The sequence below is a fragment of the Nycticebus coucang genome, chromosome 5, assembly GCF_027406575.1.
Source record: "Nycticebus coucang isolate mNycCou1 chromosome 5, mNycCou1.pri, whole genome shotgun sequence".
Lineage (NCBI taxonomy): Eukaryota > Metazoa > Chordata > Mammalia > Primates > Lorisidae > Nycticebus > Nycticebus coucang.
In genome coordinates, this window is record NC_069784.1 from 86281752 (window position 1) to 86300466 (window position 18715).

The 18715-nt window shown below is 45.2% G+C and overlaps 1 pseudogene; it reads left to right on the top strand.

Annotated features, from left to right (window-relative positions):
- Positions 1 to 950: 950 nt before the first annotated feature.
- LOC128585535 (coiled-coil domain-containing protein 162-like) overlaps positions 951 to 18715 on the top strand; it is a 49851-nt pseudogene continuing 32086 nt past the window's right edge.

Genomic DNA, 18715 nt, shown 5'->3' on the forward strand with positions numbered 1-18715 from the left:
ACAAAGCTACTTCAGCTCAATCAGCAAAAAAAGAAGTGGGCTTATATGTGCCATTTCCAGTTAGATATTTCACCCAGTGGGATTATTTGCAAAGCCGGGTATAGACCAAGTAGTGCCAAGGTTAAGAGACATGTTGGGCCCTTTGGTCCCTCTGTCTGCTGCTTCTCGGCCTTGAATCTGATGAGTTACCATCTTTTCCTGACATTCCACCCCACCCCCCACCTGTTCTTTCTTTATCCTGTCTCCTGTCCCTTCTCCCATCCTTTAAAATGCTTGGGTAGAAGAGACTTTTCTTAATATGAGCATATTAACAAGCTTGCTTTAATATTATTGCTTATTTTAACTAGTGTACTGTTTCAGTATGTTTTTAATTAGTATTTAGCTATTCATGGGCAATAGGAAGCACTAGCATTTATACCGCCCTGCAAGTCAGGCCTCCTGCCTTGCTGGCCCTGCTATGCCACAAGCTCTGTTATCTCTCTAGGCCTCAGTCTCTAAAGCTGCAAAGTAAAAGTGACAGATTCGCTGAGGGCCTTGGAGATTGTGGTCCAAGGAGCCCTAGGGTTTCTCAGAGCCTCTCTAGTGCTTCTTGAGCAGAAGGTGCCAATTATGTGGCCTCTGGGCTGCCCCTGTTACCATGTTTGGCCCTGCTCTATTGAATATTTCAGGCCGCTGCCCAGTTTTATCTGATGAAAGGGTGCTGAAAATAAAGCTTAGAACCCACAGGGCAGCCGATTGGTGAGGAGGCAGGCACGAGGTGAGGGCTCCAGCTGTCTCTGGGGGATCACACTCTTCTGGGTTTTGCCTCCCAGTTCTTCCAGGGGAGACCAACTCTGACCAACCATCTTCGTGGTGGACATGCCTTTCTTCAGACATTAACGGCACTAATGGGGATCCAATTATACCAGTTGCTCCGTGAATGTTCCTGAGGTTCTTCTTATCATAACATCATGCGATTTGCCATCCTGGTCTGCCAAGGAAAGCTCCTTTCTCTGTGACTGAGACGTTGTGGTCAGGCTGAGGGCCTGAACTCAGCTCCCCATTCTGCCCATCACTCTCTGAGTGTTTCTGGCTCTCATGTTGCTGGACCAAGGAGTCCACCCACCTGTCACCCAAGCCAATCAACAGAGAAGCAGATGAGAGATCAACAGTTTCACTTTTATTTACAGAAAAGCCAGCAATTCTGGAGAGCAGTGAAGCTATCTCCTCCAACAGCTGTTCTGTCCCTTCTTCCCCTTTGTTACTTTCATAGTCCCACAGTAAGCGTTAGGAATGTTCCTACCCATCATCCCGTACAGTAAACAGACTCCCCCCATGGGTTACAAAGTCACCCAGTACCTTCCTATCTTAAAGCGATGTCGTATCTTCAAAGCATTTTTACTCTAGACTAAATTTATAATTAGTCAACACTTCACTGGGTGCACAGAGTGCCCTGAGCCTTCACTGGTACCATGGAGTCCAGTTCCCCAACCTACCCATGGCAGTAGCCTTGGAAATGAATAAACAATCTCCAGATGTGGGCACATGAACTCATCAGACCTCGTTAGGCCTGAGCACAGTGGCTGGTAACACACTGCTTGCTGGCTGTAGGACAGCAGGGGCCCAGATACCATGTAAAAGTTATCCTTTATTGGTCCATGGTCAGTAAAGAGGGATTTCTGTAATGCTTTCAGCCAGATTGGTCCAAAGTGCCAGGATTCAGAGGTCAGTTCCAAAGCAGCCCGAAGACCTCCAAACAGGTGGAGGGCCCACATGATGCAATGATGTCCCTTGCTTTGCTGAGATCATTTCTGATACTGTGGAAGCAGCTGGAAGTCCTAAAGGAGCACTGGGGTTGACTCAAGCTGCACGGCTAGGACATCGACTCTGCCTCTCTCTACAAACAGTTCTCGGAGCTCTACAAGTGAGTGTCACTGAAGCTGAAATTCACATCAATGACGAGACCCTGGGAGTTGGCAGATCCCTGTCCCTTAATCTGAGGGTGAGCTTTGGTCCCCAAATCCTGGTACACCCAGCTCCACTGAGTGCGGGAAACCCAGCAATGTTCTCTATAAACAGAGCTTTATGGGGAAAGCTGTATTTTATTAACTGTGAGGACAGAGTGGGATTCCACTGAACTACCCTGTGTATCTTTTTTCCTTGAGACAGTCTCACTCTGATGCCTGGGCCAGACTGCTGTGGCCTCAGCCTAGCTCACAGCAACCCCAAACTCCTGGGCTTAAGTGATCCTCCTGCCTCAGCCTCTTGAGTAGCTGGGACTACAGTTGCCCACTAAAAGGCACAGCTAGTTTTTCTATTTTTAGTAGAGACAGGCAGGGTCTTGCTCTTGCTAAGGCTGGTCTCAAACTCCTGACCTCCAGCAATCCTCCCACCCTGGCCTCCTAGAGTGCTAGGGTTACAGGTATGAGCAGCCACTCCTGATCAATACCATGTACCTTCTACCTGTCCCTAGAGTCATTCCTAGGGATTTGTGTGTATGAGGCACTCCACATACTGACTCTAAGCTTTTTAGCTCCTGGGATCCCAGGGAACGCTGGGAGGACAGCTGCTGCTCATTCATTCCTTATCAGACCCACGGGCTGAGTCCCTGAGAGCTCACTGTGGCTGCTAGACTGCTAGAGGCATGCTGTGGTACACGCAGCCTGCGGCCTTAGGTGTGGGGGGCCGTGGGACATTCTAGCAGCTTCCGGACTTGGCTGGGATGATGTAGCTGGCAGGAAAGACACGTTGCTTCTGCCACGTTGTCCGCTACCAAACAAGGATTTGCTAAGCACCCACCCACCCACTGGACCTTACTGAACTTAAAAAGGTTCCCTTTGGCATGGTCAGATGATCTATCTTGTGAACTTATTATAGTCCATGCTGCTGATGACTAAAGAATGAGAAGACTTGTCAATATAATTTCCATCATGCGAAATTATATGCGCATGATGGAAAAAGCCTCCAGGTTTCATATTGACCAAGAGTGTGGCAACTGTGGTGAATTTAGATGTTGATGTGTTTGTGAAAGTGTTGGAAGGTTTATACCTGGTAATAGGAAATAGAAAACCAATGAAAATAATTGTTAGAGAACCAGAATGAGAAAAAAATATGTCTGTTTATTAATTTTTGTCTTTCTTCCTTAATAGAACTGATATTCTCTACCTTAGCATGAAAGTTACAGCTAGGCAGATGGGGAAAGAAGATGAATTTGAAAGACTTATAGTAAGTAGTCAGTCCATTTTTCCCCCCAAAGGAGCTTCAGAAATTGAAATAAAAGCTCAGCAGGTATGCAGGAGCATTTGGAATTTGCCTTTGAAAACTTACTTTAGTTAGCATGTAAAGCTACAGGTATACCTAAATGGTGTTTTTTCTAAAAAGTGGGTGTAAATGGAAGGGCTATAAATCACTCAAACAGACTGGAGGGAGGGACGGACTAAGGATCTAAAGACATGTGGGTCTTTGATTAAACAAATAAACCCCTGCATGTCTCCGTTCTGTAAAGTCTAGATTTTCATTACCTTGATTTTCCTCATGTTGAGTGCACCTTCACAAGAAAAATAATAGAAAATGTAACCACTACTATCCTAAACATAAACCTAGCATACAGTTAGCCACATGAAAATGAACTATTTTAAAAGCTCCATACAATTTTTTTTCTAAGAATAAAAAAATACATTTTATGCACATTTGGTGGGTTTGAGATGATCAGTGTAGAGAGAAGTTGTTTTCCCAAGTCTTTGTTCAGCTTGGTCCAGGGCCTGGGCTCTGCCCATTTGGGTTTACTGTAATGGCCAAGCCCTCGGCCGTTTGGTTGTCTGTGCAGAGACACATGTCCACTGAGCTACAGGAGCCCCCCACCACCGTGGAAAATTGCCACGCCCATTGGTTACTCTTCTGAACCCTGCTTCCTCTCCAACACCTGGGGTCCTTCTGCAGCGAGATACCCAGGCTCCCCAAACATGGTGGCTAGAGGGAGGGCTCACGGTCATTGGAACAGAGTTTTCTCACGGTCGTATATGAAGTTTTAAGTCATCTTGGGAAATCCTCCTTAGCATCCAAATCAAGTTTCAGACCTGACAGCTTCTCTTATAAAGACATCTCACCAAATCCTGGCCACATTTAGAGACTCCCAAATATAGGAGGTCACCTCAGGCATTAAACATTTTTAAATTTAGCAGAACTTGCTGGGAAAAAAGGTTGTATTTTATAAAACAGGACATGGGCCAGGAAGGAAAGATGTTGGTCTCCAGAGAGGCATGTCTTCCCCTGAGGAACACTTGGGAGCCTTGGGGTGGAAGCCCCCTTCTTCCGGGGGGAGAGGAGGACCTAGCCCAAAGGCCTTCTGCAGGAATTTAACTTAGGAGCTCAGAGCACGAGCTGCATGTGGAGAGTGGTCCTTGACCTATGTTTACTCTAGCTTCAGAAGAGTCTGGAAATTTTTGGAATTCATATAATCCAGGAGGTATTAAGAAAAGTTAACAGAGATCTCACTGGTTTTATCAGAAAAGTCCAAGGAGGAGGGTACTCTCCCTACAGGTAAAGTGCATTTATTTTGTAATTTCACAAAATAACATCTACTGGTTTTTCCTAATTATAAGAGCAATCCTTGTATCCACATTCATTGAAAACAAAACGAAACACCATGAAGATGATCAGAAAGTGAGATACAAATTACCGTTAACACTTCAACCTGGAGAGAAGTGCTATTTCATTGTGCTTAAAAGGCTTAAAGCATACTTTCATTCCAGTCTCAACTCTCCTGATTAGGTTGGAACTAAATAAAGTTGAAATGAGGGGAAACACATAAAGTCTGATTTTTAATTTATATAAGTGTATATATGTGTCAAAATCTTACAAATATTATTCAGGGCAGCAAGGCAATCAAAATTGTTTTCTTTCGCCTTAGATCTAAACTCAGGGCCAGAGGGGCACTTGGGGTTTTAGTTCTGTGCTCACCATCTTGAAACTCTTAATAATTTTAATTTGGCACATGCAATGGTTCACACCTGTAGTCGTAGCAGTCTGGGAGGCAAAGGTGAGTAGATTGCTTGAGCCCAGGAGTTCAAGACCAGCCTGAGCAAGAGTGAAACCTCATCTCTACTAAAAATAGCCAGGCACTGTGGTGGGCACCTGTAGTCCCAGCTACTCGGCAGGCAAGAGGAACTCTTGAGCCCAAGAGTTTGAGGTTGCTGTGAGCTATGACACCAGAGCACTCTACCCAAGGTAGAAAAAATGATAATAACAATGATTTTAATAGGGAATTTGTGCTTTATAGGTGAGCTCCAGTGAGTCAATGGAGCACACACCCAGGGCTTGGAGCCTTGACTCACACACAGTCCCACCTCCTGCTGCCTCCCAGCCTCCCCTTGTTCCTCTGTTCTCTGGCTTTCTGGGTGTCCCTAACCTTCTCCTCCCCAGACCCACACAGCAATCACTGCCACCCTCCACCCGCAGTGGGGAGTGGGGAACAGGCATGGGCACCTGGCCATGTGTCAGGAACCCCAGGCTGGCAGCACCCCGATGGGTGCAACAGGAGACTCATTGAGGGCAAGCCCCCTAACCACCCCTGGGTACATAGAATATCCTGGGACAGAGGTGGCACTACCCTTGGTGGCTGCCTCTCTATGGTGGATTGGTGCAGTGGGCCTGTGGAAAGGGAAGTCACCTGGCTGAACTTCACCCCTGGGCAGGCACAGGGCCTTGGTCTGCTGGCGGTGGGTCATGCACACTCATGCATTGAGTCACAGGGTTGCGGGTGGGGGGGCGCTGATGCTTACGAGGGTCTCAGTTCCCTGGCCTGGGTGAGTGCAACATTAAAGGCAAATAAAAACTCTATAGCAGGTCAACAGAGAGACTGCAGAAGAAAAGCAAAAGGTTTATATTTTTGTACCTGTAGCAGGCCTTTTTCCTGCTCGTTTGAACAAGAGGTCTTACATTTTTATTTTGCACGAGGTCCCACAAATTATGTAGCCAGTCCCTCGGCACTTCAATGTCTGTTCTTTTTTTTTTTTGTAGAGACAGAGTGTCACTGTACCGCCCTCGGGTAGAGTGCCGTGGCCTCACACGGCTCACAGCAACCTCTAACTCTTGGGCTTACGCGATTCTCTTGCCTCAGCCTCCTGAGCAGCTGGGACTACAGGCGCCCGCCACAGCGCCCGACTATTTTTTTTTTGTTGCAGTTTGACTGGGGCTGGGTTTGAACCCACCACCCTCGGCATATGGGGCCGGCGCCCTACTCACTGAGCCACAGGTGCCGCCCTCAATGTCTGTTCTTAACTCTTAATAATTCTGTAGGAAATTCCATAAGCTTTGAGCCAGGGGGGAATTGTGTGAATAATAAACCAGGTTTTCCTTTTGAGACAAAGTCTGTGGACATTGTAATGTTAATTAATAACTCTGTCTTCACCTGAGTCATTGTCTTTTTATCAATAACTGGTCTGACAACTGGGCTTTGGGAAAAGGCTGTGCTGTGGAAGGGTGAGCCTGTCCCCAGCTGGGCGTGTCTAAATGTCACCGGAGAGCTGAGTGGGATTGGGCTCCAGTTACAGAACATTGAACAAGACACAAAGCACCTGTTGTTTGTGCTGTGTTTGCTGCATCCAGGCGGCTCCCTTCTGAGTCCCTGGACGGAATCCACAAGCACGCAGCAGGTGTGACCATCTGCACATTTGGGGCTGCGGTTCTCCTGTGTTGCCAGGGTGAGGGGTTGGGGGGAAGCATCTTGGCTTTGTAGTTGTGCTATCTTGTGGAGGGTGCTTGTCAGCTGTGCCTGAGAGGGGCCTTGAATAAGGGGGCCAGTGGGGATGGAGGGGTCAGGCCAAGGGAGGGGTGGAGTTATTTTTACCACGTTTGATGGAAAGGTTATTGCCAAACCTGACTTTGGCTGGAGTATGCTGGCCAATTCTAAACTCTCATTTGGATTCTAGACTTATGAAACTTTTAAAATAAATGCCAATACTGAGCGGGGTTTTGTTGCTGTTTTCCGATTTTGTTTTGGTTTGTTCTTTGGTCTGTCGGGCATGACTCGGTATGCAGGGCTGGACTCCCCTACTTAGTTTCCTAGCACAAGTGACCCACTCCCCGCCTTGTGCCTAGGGCACTTCTGTATACATGTCTTCAGTGTAAGCTTCTAGAGACCTCTGTGGGCTGGGTAGCTTTGAAGAAGGCAATCAAACCTTGGAATCTCCACCCACCTACATATATCTCAGAAGGAGCCACCTTGGATGGGACTTCCAAGCACAGGCCACTTCTTCATGTAGAGATCTCCTTTTGCGGTCAAGGTTAGCTTGGGGCTGGACTTGGTGAGCAATGTTAGCAGAGGGAGTTAGAAACGGAAAGTACAGGGAACCAGGGAGACAACAACGCTCTTGGTCCTTTCTTCTGGGGTCTCCCCTTTCTCTGCTGCCCACTCTGGTGTCTATATTTTCACCTGCCCCAAAAGAGCCCCGTCCTCCCTCTACCTCCTTCCTTCCTCCCCACCTTGTCTCAGAGTTTAATTTTCTCATAGAACTTCTGATGAGTTTCCAGCTTGTCAGTGAGTCTCTAAAAATGCGGCATCCAGTGCTGGCCCTGCTGCCATGTCTTGGTGGAGGAACTGAAACACCCCTAAGAATTTGCAAAAGCAGCTCCAGGCTTCCTGGCTCAGCCTTGAGCTTTGTCTTGGCAGAGAGATGGGCCCCCCTGCCATGCCCCTTCTTGGACGTTTGGGCATTGAAGCGACTTTTAGCAGATTTCCTAATTTTCTGTGAGCAGTTAGAAGGCCAACAGTCTCAGAGGTAGAGGCATATATCCTCTGAGCAAATATTAGAGGCATATATCCTGGGAGCAAATATTAGAACTTCTAAATAGATCAAGTGCCCATGTAAGAGGCGCATGTCACACTCTACACTGAAGTGCCTGTTAAAAGGCCATTCTTATTTTTCTAATAAGGAAACAGTAGACATGACGCTTCTAACCCTAGTGTACACACATTATAAGGTTGAAAAGGATAATCTAATAACATCTGATGAGACATCAGAAAACAAATTTTAAAAGGTCAAGGAAACGACTGGGAAGGTGGATTGAGATCCATTCGCATTGCTGACAACCTCACCCTACATATAATTATACATTGTGATGTTAGCTAGTGATAGTACTGTATAAATAAATAAATAAGTAAAATGTGAATAAAACAATAGAAATATAAATATGCATGTGGTAAAGGCAAAGGCTCAAAAATGTCTTTACTTCAGAAGAGCACAGTGCAAGCAGTTGGAAGAGCATGGTGTCAGCCAGCATGGCCCCAGCACTGTGCGACAGAGCACAAGCTCCTCAGGATGTTAAAGCTGCAGTTATTCTGACCACCCTTCCCTCCCAGACTCCTGGGGACCTGAAGCTTTCCGTTTCCTGCAGAGTTCCTCTGGTTCCATATGTTTGCCAATGTCACTGATCATTGTTTCCTCCAACTCTGCGTGTGCTAGCTTTACGTGTCACTGTGTTTGAGTAATTTAATTAAAAATTAGGAAAGGGATCTGTCAGTTTTATAAAAATTAAGTTGAAATAGATCAACTGTGGTACATCCAGTCAATGGAATAGTATCAAGCATTAAAAAGAAACGAGCTCTCAACTCGTAAGAAGACAGGGGAGAAGCGTAAGTGTGTATGTTGAAAAGGCAACGTATCGTATGATTCCGATTATGACATTCTGCAAAAGGCAAAACCATGGCGATAGGAAAAAGATCAGTGGTTGCCAGGGGTTAGGAAGGAAGGAATAGACAGCACAGAGGAATTTTAGGGCAGTGAAACTATTCTGTACTCTACTACAATGGTGGGTACATGTCATCATAGAGTTTATGGCCACACCCATAAATGCACAGTACCAACTGAGAAGCACAATGTGAGCTATGAACTTTGGATGATAATGACGTGTCGGTGGAGGTTCACTGATTGTACCAAATGTCACCTCCTGGGCTAGCAAGTATAGTACAGGGGGCTGTGTGTGAGAGGACTGGGGCATATGAAAACTCTTTGTACTTTTCCTTTAATTTTACTATGAACCTAAAAGTGCTCTTAAAAAATTAAGTTTAAAGGGTGGCGCCTGTGGCTCAGTGGGTAGGGTGCCAGCCCCACATACTAAGGGTGGCAGGTTTGAACCCGGCCCTGGCCAAACTGCAACAAAAAATAGCCAAGCGTTGTGGCGGGCACCTGTAGTCCCAGCTACTCGGGAAGCTGAGGCAAGAGAATCACCTAAGCCCAGGAGTTGGAGGTTGCTGTGAGCTGTGATGTGACAGCACTCTACAGAGGGTAACAAAGTGAGACTCTGTCTCTAAAAAACAAACTAAGTTGAAAGTTTTGAAAAAAAATCCAGAAAAGCTAGTTGTTTAGAAAAAGAAAAGTTAACAAATTGGTTATAAGACAGAGAACTAAAGTTTAGACTAACTTGTGAAAACATATAAAATAATGCATTTGGATTTTCACGATCTTTAAGTTCTCCCTTTAAAAACGAACAAAAACTAGAAATTGCAGACTGTGCACTATGTATATGGTTTAAAAAAGAAAAATGGTGCAGAATGCCAATTAGAGGGCACGTGCAAAGAAAAGACGTGGACTGTGTGTTAGAGGATTGGCAAATGTTTGTAAATTTATGTATTTTGAAGTTAAATAAAATGTTAAAGATAACATATGTCTTTTGTAAAGTTTTCTTTGCTTTAACTGACTTCTTTTAACTAACTACCCAACTCTTAGTCTTGACTGCATTGGACAGGAAGATTTCTACTGTGTTTTTTTAGGGACCAGGGAGAAGGGTTTCATTTATTTGTTTTTTTATCAAAATTCGTTTGGGAAATTCATGGTAAATGATGTTTAGAAGTTTCCTGTACTCCAGACCTCAGAGTCTTTACCATTCTCCTGGATGCTGTTTATCTCACAGAGAGAGAATATGCAGTGTTTTTCTATTTATTATTGATTGATTAATTTCTGAAATTGATTTGGCCACAGAACCTTTCTCTCCCCTGGGGAATGTTTATTATCGACTCAGGAAACTAGTGTTCTGGAAAGCAGTTTGAAAAGCACCGAGTACAGGACACAGTGTACACTGCAGTCAGGCTTTCAGCCTACCCACCGAGCACGGGACACGGTGTGCGCCGCAGTCGGGCTTTCAGCCTACCCACCGAGCACGGGACACGGTGTGCGCCGCAGTCGGGCTTTCAGCCTACCCACCGAGCACGGGACACGGTGTGCGCCGCAGTCGGGCTTTCAGCCTACCCACCGAGCACGGGACACGGTGTGCGCCGCAGTCGGGCTTTCAGCCTACCCCCTGGCTGGTTGAAAGACCAACCTTGATGACAGCTGTGAGCCTTCAGGTTTCAGTTCTGCCTTGGTGTAGGTCGCAGGGACATTCAGGCACAAAGGCCTAGTGGTTGTGTTGGGGAAGTGAAATGTGCCCTTCCTAGAGGGGAAAGGCTGGGTGACCGTGTTGTTCAGGGAGGGAGGGAGGGGAAGTGGTTTGGCCAACAGAAAGTAAATGTTTCTTGTGGTCAAATAACTGGGGACAGAGAAGGAGGGGAGAATAAAAGTCCTAATGTGACCCCCAGGGTGCTGTCCCCTTCCCCTTCCCTCTTTCATGCTTCTGTCAAAAGCTGCTGCTTCATCTTAGAAAGCATCAACACTGTACGCTGAAATAAGACACACCTGGAGACAGCCCACTCCTCTTTGCTGGTGGGAATGACTTCTCTTGGATAAATCCCACTCTCCCTGGTTCTCTCAAGTCCCACCTGCAGATAAGAATACAGATGTGAGTCTGAATTTGAACTCGTGCTGCCCAGAACTCTGCCAAGATCCTGTCAGCTGAGTGAAGGGCTAAACCACAACCAGCTCAGTGGACATCTGCCAAGCTAAAGATGTGTGACAGATGTGGGCCCTCTAGGCTTATCTGTGAGCTGGAAACCTGCCGTAACAGTACCCTGGAAGAAGTCTACAACTGTTTGTCTGAAAAATATGAGCTTTGTCTTGTCTAAGCTTAGACTTTAGTCTTAAACATCTTAAGAAGTGTAAATTTCTGGGTACATTAACTCTTGGATTTTCCACTTCCACTGTGCTGGGACAGTGGTGCTATAAAGGTCTTCTGGCCTTTATTTCTTAAAGGAAAAGCAAAACCAGATTTATATGTTTATTGTGGAAAGAAGTCAATGGTAGGAGAAATCTTGGAATTAAAATCAGGACTCCCCTATAAATAGCATAGAAAGTACAAGCAGCAGAAGCTCTGGCTGTGTCACATCCATACTTTGGGGAAGACTGTTCTGGGTGCTTCTCATGTGCACTGAGTCTTCTGTCAAGTAGAAAATCTCATCTGAAATTAGACACAGCTGGCCAGGGAGTGGGCCAGTGGGCACTTTTGCAATGGCCAGCGCCCTGCACAGAAAAGGGAGCCAGTGAGGCTTGCTTCCTGGTACAACTCCAGAGTCTTCTTCTCAAAACTCCCCTGAGATCATGCCCAAGGAGGCAGGACTGACCGTTCTTCCCAGTGTAATTAACATGCACATGTGCCCTTGGCCTTCCCTGTGGAAGTTAAGGAGTGCTCTCATTCTTCCATTATTCCAGCACTGTCAAATTACTTTTAAATTTTATTTTATTTTTTTACAGGTAATACATACACGCAGTTCAAAACTCAATATTATATTAAAAAAATGCATTGAGAAGTCTTGTTGCACCCCATTATGTCACCTCTATGTAAACACTCCCGTTCATTTTTCATATATTCTTTCGGTGATTCTTCATGTATATAGTAATTCTTTCATTCAGTAACTATTTACTGAGCACCTACTATGTTCTCGGGCACCATATTTTTAGGAATTGGTTTAGGGATGTAGCCTCACCTCATGGAGCAAAATTTCTTACTTTCATGAAATGTATAACATAGAGGAGAGTAGACAACAAGCAATAAACGTAGGAAAAAAGAAAAGAACGGAATCAGGAAGAATGATGTCATGGAGATTTGAAGGGGGCATGTTGCAATTTTAAATAGGGGGGGTCAGAGCAGTCCTCATGGAGTGAGGGACACTTGAAACAAAGATTTGAATGAAGTGAGGAATTTAGTTAGGAGGGTATCTGGGGCAACAGCATTCCAGACAGAAGGAATACCCCATAGAGAGGCCCTAAGCCAAGTGTGCCTGTCACATTTAAGGAACACCAAGTGTGGCTGGGATGGAAAGTGCGAGGGGAGAGTGGGAGGAGCTGAAGTCAGGGAAAGAGCGGGGCAGGCGGACAGCTCATGCAAAGCCTTCCAAGGACCTCAGTGTTTACTCTGAATGTAATGGGGACCCTATCCCAGAGTTTGATTGACATGGTCTGGCTCATGTTTTAATAGAATCTCTCTGTCTGCTGTCTTGAGAATAGACAGTGAAGGAAGAAAGGGTGGAAGAAGGGAAAGGATGGTTTGGAGGAAATTGCAATAATCCAAGCCAGAGGAGATGGTGGCTCAAAGAAAATCAGGAGCACTAGAAACAGTACAAGGTCAGATTCTGGGCACGCTATGGAGTAAGCTCACATGGATTGGATATTATTGGGTGTGAGAGAAAGAGAAGACTGAATGATGACTCCAAAATTTTCAAGTTAAGCAATTGGGAAAATAAAATTTCTATCAGCTGAGATGGGGAGGCCTGTAGATGAAGCAAGTGAGGGAGGGAACATCGGGAATTTGATTTGATGCATGAACTGAGTTGTGAATGCCTTTTAGATAGCAGGAGAGGTACTAAGTGGAAACTGGATCTAACTGAGAGCCAGTGGGCTATAAATGGATTTAGCTGTGAGATGAGGTAGCCAAGGGAATGAGTATACAAAAAGAAGAAGGGCCAAGGGCTGCTCCCTGGGTGATTCGAACGTTACAGTCGGAGGCAGGTGGGGAGAAACAGCAAATGGAATCTAGAAGGAACAGAAGGAGCAAAGGGTGAGGTAGGAAAACTAGGGCACAGTGGTGTCCCAACACCTAGTGAAGGAAGTTTCTCAAGCAGGAGAAAGGGACAAATTAGCTGCAGTTTTGCTGATAGTCAAGTAAAAACATTGTAGCTTTAGTTATGTGGTGATCACTGGTGCTTCTGACAAAATGAGTTTCGGTAGAGGTGAGAACCAGGTAAGCGGGTTTATGAGGAAGTTTGAGGGATGTTGCAGGCAGAGTGTAAACATCTCCTTCTAGGAATTTTGCTATAAAAGGGTACAAAGAAGTAAGGCAATAACTGATGGGCAAAGTGGAGCCGAGAGACGTTTTATGAGCTAGGAGAAATAACGTGTGCTGTTGTGACAGATCCAGGAACGAGGGGAGAGCTGATAGCACGGGAGAAAGGGAGATTCTGGAGCAATCACCCTGAGTAGGCTTGAGCGGAGAGCCTTCCTCGTATTTTATCTCTCTTTACAAAGGTAGCGTTTTGTGCCCACCATTCTGGCACCTGCCCTTTTTACTTAACAATCTGTAGTTCTTTTCTTATCAGTATATAGAGAATTCCCTTTTTCTTTTTTATAGCTGCATACTATTTCATGGGAAGGATATGGCATAGTTAAGCAACTAGATCTGAGTGAGGGACACTGTGTTTCCACACTTCTGCTGCCTGGATAACTACCCCGTTTTCCCAAAAATAAGACATCCTCCGAAAATAAGACCTACTTACAGGAAAGATAAGATATCCCCTGAAAATAAGACCTAGCGCATCTTTGGGGGCACACCTTAAAATAAGACACTGTCTTATTTTCAGGGAAACAGGGTATGTACAGGCCTCATCTCACGCGTTAGCCATGCTGCTACTTTCTCCCAGGAGCCCAAGTTCACAGCCTGGCAGCTCTCAATGTGCCTCATCTGTGACACTTTCTTCTCTCTTCTGGATTTTTTATTTATTGTCTCTTTATTTTATTATCTCTTCATTTTATCTCTTCTTTATTACTGTATATTCAAATTCATTTTGCCCTGTAGCACTAGGAATATAATACTAGTATCAGGTAAATATCATAGCTATTCATTTATTTCTGATAGTTGTGTTAGATCAAAATAATTGTTCACATATACATAGGGCTTTAATGAAAATAGATGTTATGTGGGATCAGTAACATTTGATTTGAGGTTTTTCACTACAGTCACTGGACTTTAAAGGTGTTTTTCCAGAACTTTGCATTAAGAATCTTGTTAGGATCTTCTTTCCTCCCACATCCCAGAGCATCCTGGGTCCTTTGCTATCTTCCCCCCACCCCAGCTCACCCATTAGTTCTTGTGTGCAGTTGACCCTGAACAACATAGGTTTGACTGAGACAGTCTGTTTATAGGCAGAGTTTTTTCAACCACATGCGGGTGGAAAACACAGTATCCTCAGGAAATAATATACACCTATCTGGAGAGGCTGACTTTTCCTTTCCTTTCCCTTTCCCATCCTTTTCCCATCCCTTCCCCTTCCCTTTCCCCTTCCTTCCTGAGTCTCACTCAGTTGCCCAGGCTAGAGCGGTGTGGCATTGCCCTAGCTCAGCAACCTCAGACTCCCAGGTTTAAGCACTTCTCAACCTCCCGAGTAGCTGGGATTACAGGTGCCCGACATGATGCCCACGCATTGTACTGTTCGTGGTGGTAGAGATGAGACGGGGTCTCGCTCTCGCTCAGGCTGGTCTCAAACTCCTGACCTTAAGCACTCTTCCCACCTCAGCCTCCCAGAGTGCTAGGCCTACCGGTGAGAGCCACCTCACCAGGCAAGGCTACATGAGCTCTTACACGGTCATACTGCAGGTTCTGCAGGGCCAACTCCAGGACTTGGGCTGTGTGGATTTTGGTATCTGTGGGGCTCGTGGACTGAATTCTCTGGATATACCCAGGGGTAACTGTACTTGGAAATGACCACTGGTATCCGGTATTACACTTCACAGCCAGTAATGATGGCTCAGTGTTTTGTGATACCAATGACAGGATGTTTTTTCCCCTGGATCTGTGGAAACACCAAGTCATGAAGGAAAACTTTTCAGTTGTAAGACCACAAATAGTTGAAAAATTTGCACAGACATTAATGGAGAATTGCTAGGATGGTGGACTAGAGGTACGTATTGAAAATCAGTCATTCTGTTTTTTTTTTTTTTTTAACATAAACCCAACCAAGGAAGACTTTCTCATTTACCACATTTCCTAGTGTTTCCTTTATAAGAATGATACGAATACTGAGGCTAAACCCCAAATAGTAATCATTAGTTTTTAATTTTGGAAAAAGACTTATTTCCAGTAAAAATGTGTAGAATTAATATACATAATGTTGGCTGATTTCAAATCATTTTTTGAAGTAATTTTGGAGTTCACTTATGAATGAGTTTAGTTTTAACAACATTTTCTGTTGTTGATTTGTTAGTATGGAAAATTTAAGAGAGGAAAACCAAAAAATCCTATAATGCCCCTTCCTAGAAAACATTTTAAAAACATGCAATAATGAAAAATCTCTAGTAACACAGAGAGGTCAGATTTTTACTCTTCCCTCCACTCCCTTCCCCAGTTCCCGCTCCACAGAGGAAACCTACATCAGCGATTTTTTTGTGTGCCCTTCCAGAAAAATATTTGAATCCATGACAATCTAGATAATATCATCTTTAACAATAATATATATTTAATACACATGCATACACACAATCCTTGGAGTTTTGAAAGGTGTTTACTCTTGGCAAGAAGTGCCTTGCTAAATCAAAGGAATCCACTAAAAAGCAGGACAAGAGAGTTTGTATGGACGTTTGGCCATGACAGCTTCGAGAAGTGTTAACTAAGTGCTTCAGGTATGAGGCCAGTTACCTTTGAAACTCAACTTAAAAGAAGGAAATCTGACTCGGCAAAATGTTTTCCATGTTTTAAAAACGTTCTCTCCACGTTTAGATTTTTCTAAGTTTTTCAAATATTCTCTATCATTTTATAAGACATGCTTTTAATTATGAGGTAGAGAACTCCTAAGTTGGTTAGAGATACATCTCGCCTCAGAACTTGATTTACATGCATTGTTTGAGCTTTCCATTATACACAAACATGGTGCTCTGGTGCGAGGGTGAAGTGGTTTTCTGTTCTCAAGGTACAGACCTTGAGATTTGGATAAGGCATGCTCGGAAAAATGTTTGAATTAAAAAATGTTGTGGCTCCCTTTAAAAAGGAAGAGACGCATGCTACAACATGGGTCAATCTTGAAGACATTATCAAAGTGAACTAAGTCGGTCAGAAAAGCACAAATACTGCCTGACTCCATTTGTATGAGTGACTTAGAGAGGTCAAATGCGTAGAGGATGGTGGTTGCCAGAAGTTAGGGCAGTGTTTTTCAACCTTTTTTATCTCACAACACACTTGAACCTATAGTTAAATTTCCATGGCACGCTTAAATTATGTTGATCAAAAACAAGAGTAAAAAAAGAAAAAGAATATACTCATCATGCTTTGAACTACTTTGAAAATAATTTAATTATCTTTAAAAGTTTTCATGGCACATCTAAGATCCTCTCACCAGTGTGCTGCGGAACACTAATTGAAAATCACTGGGTTAGGGGGAGGAGGGAAGTGTTGTTTAATGAGTACAGAGTTTTAGTTTTGCTAGATAAAGAGTTCCGGGGAAGGATGGTGGTGGTGGTGGTCATGGCACAACGAGGTGAATGTACTTGATGCCCCTCACTGTACACTTAAAAATGGTAAAATGGCAAGTATTATATATATATTACAACAATAAAAACAATTCTGTGGCCCAAGTTCATTTCATCCCCTATCTGTATGCTTCGCCCCAATATTGAGGGCAGGACCTTGTTGTAAAGGAGCATGGTCAGTAGGACCAAGTCCCAGCTACTTGGGAGGCTGAAGCAAGAGGATTGCTCAAGCCCAAGAGTTTGAGGTTGCTGTGAGCTAAGACACCGCGGCACTCTACTCAGGGTGACAGAGTGAGGCTGCTACAGAAAGAAGGCAGGGCAAACCACATCAGGCACAATTGGAGTTTGGGGCACACTTGAAGGGGTGGTGTCACCTGGTGTTTTGAAATCACAGCGCCTCAGGGTGCTTGGGCCCCTCCAGAGTCTGTGCCTGATGGGCTTCTAGATGTCCCTAGCAGGTCTTGGTCTTCTAAGATGGATTTGGTCCCTCCCTCATCTGTCATGCCTTGTCTGTCCCTGAGACACGACAGATCGTGGTTCTAACTGCTGCTAACAATTCTCAGCCTCCTGAGATGCCAAAGGGGGTTCAGTCAGAGGGGCTCATGAGAGCCACTGCTAATGTGTGTGAAGACTCTGCAAATTACCCTAAAGGGGCTACTCTAGGAGGACGAATCGGAACAGGCATCTCTCTGGCTGGGGGTTACAAATTGCTACCCTTTCCTCCTGACAGCGCAGCCCTGGGCCAGCACACATGAACTGGAATGTGGAACACGCACTGGGCACCCCCTCCACCTGGACACAGACCGCCTGCACCTACCATGGGGACCTCAGCCTATCTGCTCTTTTCAGACCAAGCCAGCTCCACTTCCTGCAGTCACTTTGCACGGGTGCCCTTGCCATTCTGGGTGGTCTTTTTAGTGCCTCAGTCCCAAGAAACAGGGTGAATCTGACCGGACTTTTCCTGAACCCATGTTGGCTTTCTAGAGATTTTTGCCTCCTTCTCCAAGTTTTAGAATACCAGTCTTTTGTAATTAGTACTGGCCAGTAATGGCATTGTGCCCAACTTTTATACCAAAAACAGTGGCCTGAAGTCAAAGATTGACCGTTTTGCAAATCAGAACTATAATAGTCTATTTGGGGGGTTTCTGAACCATTTGCGTTTGTATACCGTGCGTTATTCATTCATCTAGCAAGTGTTTATAGGTTTCCTACTTTTCCCAGGCACTTCATTAGAAATATAAAGGCAGCAGCAGAGCCCCTGTCCCCAAAGAGTTTACGGAGACAGGTGAAGCAGCAATGTCAGGGAAGGGCAGCCAGAGCTGTGCTAGCATTCACAGGCTGTGTGTGAGCTCAGAGAATGAGGACACCCAGCTGAGGGGGCAGGAAGCAGTCAGGGAAGGCTTCCTGGAGGAGGTGTTGTTTGGGTCAAATCTTGAAGCACCAGGATTTGACCACATGAAGACAGGCAGGGAAGACAGAGGAAGATGGAAGAATCTAGGAAGGGAGTATAGAGAGTTTTGGAAGGGCCTTGGGAAGGTGGGCAGAGCCACATGCCGGATGGCCTTGTGAACAATCCTTGGGAATTTGCATTTTATCCCAGAGTCAAGGGGCGGTCACTGAACTATTCTGTCAGCAGAGAAGGGGGTTTGGAAACAGCTTCAGTGCACACTGTGCATGCCTCATGTTACATTGGTATGACGTACAGGGAGTCCCGGAGTTAGAAACATCCTACTGATGCATGACTTGCACTTATGAACGGAGGCTATTACAGGTGATAGGTAAATGCACCTGTTCCAATTTATATACAAATTCAACTTAAGAACAAACATACAGAACCTATCTCGTACATAACCCAGGGACTGCCTCTATCCCAAGATGAGGCAAACCACGGAAGTTTGCACCAGAGCCTATGGTGCCAGGTTTTTGCCACAGCAAGGCCAGACACTTGCCAGGTTTCCCCTCCTCCCCATGGCTGTCTTGAAGGATTCCTGGGGAAACTTGGTGCTCTTCCAGCCAGGGCCATCCATCATGGCTCAGGTTTACACATCAGTGATGGAATCAGCCCGGCGGAGGGTGGTGCTGATTGCTGGGGAGAACTGGGCCGACGGCCTTCCTCTGCAGCTCTTATGCCACCT